Source organism: Elephantulus edwardii, unplaced genomic scaffold (genome assembly GCF_000299155.1).
Source record: "Elephantulus edwardii isolate Elephantulus edwardi_28Jun2011 unplaced genomic scaffold, EleEdw1.0 scaffold00434, whole genome shotgun sequence".
In the NCBI taxonomy this organism is placed as follows: Eukaryota; Metazoa; Chordata; class Mammalia; order Macroscelidea; family Macroscelididae; genus Elephantulus; species Elephantulus edwardii.
Window position 1 is genome coordinate 182429 of NW_006400184.1, and position 3688 is coordinate 186116.

Below are 3688 nucleotides of genomic sequence, written 5' to 3' on the forward strand. Positions count from 1 at the left end.
AAAGAAAGTCTGCTGTTAGGGACCTCTCCAAAGTACTGAAGAGCAATGGTGTGTCTCTGGAGACTAAGGTGCATCTGATACAGGCCACGGTCTTTGCAATCACTTGGTTTGCATCGGAGAGTTGGACAATGACTAGGGAGGATAGAAGGAGAATTGATGCCTTTGAGCTGTGGTGCTGGAGAAGAGTATTGGGGGTACGATGGACTGCTAGGAAAACAAACAGATTCATCCTGGGAAAGTTCAAACAGGGTGGCTCCTTGGAGGCAAGGAATCAGAGGCTCTGTCTAACATAATTTGGACATGTTGTAAGGAGGGACCGGTCCTTAGAGAGGGACATCATGATTGTGAGGGTGGAGGGGCAGCGCAGAAGGGAAGGCCCTTTATGAGGTGGATTGATTCAGTGACGGGGGTAATCATTATGGGTGTATTGGAGACAGTGTGATTGGCACAGGACAGAGCAGAGTTTAGGGCTCTTGTAGATAGGGTCACTATGAGTTGCAAGTGACTCGATGGCCCATAACAACAACAACAACAACATTGTTTCAATATTAGGAACACCTTTCTCCCTCATCCTTAAAAATCACTGTCCTTCCGCCCGCCCGCTGCCGAACAGCCATCATGGATACCAGCCGCGTGCAGCCTATCAAGCGGGCCAGAGTCACCAAGGGGTTGGGCAGGACTGGCTCGCAAGGGCAGTGCACGCAGGTGCACGTGGAGTTCATGGACGACACGAGCCGCTCCATCATCCGCAATGTGAAAGGGCCCGTGCGCGAGGGCGACGTACTGACCCTGCTGGAGTCAGAACGAGAGGCGCGGAGGAGGCTGCGCTGAGGCCGCCACCGGATCCTCCATGTCTCTTCTGCTTGGCCCCGGAAATGATATTCATCGTTCATTAAAGTCTATGTTGTGCTAGAAAAAGAAATCACTGTCCTTGTACATTTTACATATTGTGATAGTATATTAAAAACTTAAGATGTGTGTGAGTTTGCAGAATGTATCTTTTCCATAAGAGTATGTGTGGTCTGCAGGCAGCTATGCTGCTAACCCAAAAGCCATAACTTTCTATCACTTTTAAATTACCAGCAGCTCCACACAAAAAAGATGGATAATTTCCTCCTGTTTGATTTATAGGATGTGAAACCCAATGAAAGGGCAGTTAAAAGTTGGTTCTGATTCAACCAACATAATCCCCCCATGAGATGGGGGAGGAAGAGAGGAAGATCAATTATGAGTCTGTTCTGACTCAATGGCAATGAGAGAGACAGAGAGAAAAGGGAGTGAAAGGGCTGAAGTAAGGGATACAGAGAGAGAGATTGATATCCAGTACAGTGGCTCTGGATTCTGATTCATGGCAATCCTGTGTAAAAAAGTCAAAATAGATGTCAGAAGAAATGGTAAAAATTGCATTAGAGAAAGAGCACAGAACTCATGGAGGAAGTCTCTCAGTGAGGCCTACACCATGCAGGTACAAGTCACTTTGAATCCCAGACGTCTACGGATCAAGGCCACTTTAAATTTTGGGGTTCAGAGGGTAGTATGCAGACAAAAGGGAGGAGAAGCCAGAGAACATAACGCACATGGAAGGAAGCCTCTCAGTGATCCCTATACCATGCAGGTATGACAACAGTATATACCAAATCTATAAGATTTATTAACCTCCCATGAAAAACTTGTATAACATTGAGGATTAAGTTACTTTAGGGAACAAACTGCTGTCTGGCCTTACCATGTGAGTCCCCTTAACCCAGGAAACAGGGAGGTCCTGAGCATCTTGACAGAGGTGAGAAGCCACTTCCAGAAAGGAACAACAGGCTTCCTCTTTGATCTTTCAGGTACTTTGGGGAATAAAGTGCTGTCAGACTCGAGGCCTGCATGGCTTTGGGTCAAAAGGGAGCACAAAAATATAGGTGCTTCTCAAAACATTGCTGTGTAACAACATGAACATTTGAGAGCCATGGGAGCAGTGAGCGTCAGTGAGGTGCAGCGAGCATCATTGAGGTGCAGCGAGCTGTGTGGGGAGCAGCAAACTTTGGCATGGAGTAGTGAGCCACAGCAAGACCCACTAGGCAAGAGAAAGCAAGACAGCGGGTATCTGAGGGAAGTACTTAGGAGGGATCACAGCTGATTGCTGGACCAATTGTGGGACCCCATCACCTTAAGCAGGAGGTATTGAGACAGCTAGAGCTCAACTAGGGTGGCAGACACAGTTCTTGAGAGGAAAACCAAGGCTTCCTGGTTTTCCATTCAGGCGCACCCACACCCCTCCCAGCATGCATCTGTGTGCACATCTCCCTTCCCTGCCAAAGCATGCATCTGTATGTGCAACCACCCTACATCCATGTGCTCATGTGCTTGTCCAACATTCTCCTGGAGCAGTGACATTAGATCAAGATCTGACTATCACTTCAGACATGGAAAAACTCTACCACATCAATGTCCTGAAAGAAGCAGGGTAACTCACTTGCCCCACAAGCCCAAAGGAAGATATTAATCGAAAAATGACACAGTAGCAATGAATTTCCTGAAGCCAGAATGTCTGAAGGAACTTTGTGACACAGAATTTAAAACAACATTTGAATATTTTGAATTGGTTGGGGGAAAACTTGAAAAATTATGAGACACTGCAAGCAAAAATTAGGAGGAGCTTAAAAGAAAACCAAAACACCAATGCAGATAAAACAAATGAGGCATTAGATGCACTGGCAAAACAAGAAACCAACACCCAAAATATGAGATCCAAGGATTCAGAAGCTGTCAACTTGATAGAGGGATACATGAACAAAGTTGAAGAGATGGAACACAGAATCAGTGAAGGAGATAGAATTGTAACCATGGATCTGCTAGAGCAAAAAGCAGGATCAAAAAAGAAGGAAACATGAGAAAGTCTAAGAATAATGTGGGACACCATCAAGAGAAATATCATGAGCATCATCAGAATCCCAGAACAGGAAGAAGCAAGTATAGGCACTGGAAAAGTTGTGGAAGAATTACTAGAAGAAAACTTCCCAGGCATAATGAAGAATGAGAGAATATATATTTAAGAAGCTGAGTGAATGCCATGTGGAATAGATCCCAAAAGAAAAGCACGAAGGTATATCATAGTTAAATTTGCGAGAAAGATAAGGAGAAAATTCTGAAAGCAGCAAGGAAGAAACAAAGAGTAACCTATAAGTGAGAGCATAAAAGACTAAATGCTGATTTATCTGCAGAAACTATGTGAGGAAGAAGAAAATGGAATGGCATATATCGAACTCTCAAAGATCACAATTTTCAAACAAAAATACTGTACCAAACAAAAATGTCCATAAAATATGAAGGAGAGATCAAGATATTCCCAGAAAAACAGAAACTAAAGGACTTTATAAAAACAAGATCAGCATTGCAGGAAACATTGAGAGATGTCCTTCTTACAGAGGTGCCACAGAAAGAAGGATGAACCAAAGTGACTAGCAACAACACGAAAAAGAACATAACAAAATGATAGCAATAAAACCTTGCCTCTCACTGGATGAAATATGATTACAGCATTGAAATCTATGGGGGAGAGAATAGTCTAAAAGTATCATATTTTAAGGCATTATTTTTATCGTAGCAGTACGCAATGAGGGTTGCAGAGTGGATTATATTTGGGGGTAGGGGTGGGGTTTGGGGAGGTGCGGGGGGGATTGTGTACCAATGAGGGAGTTTT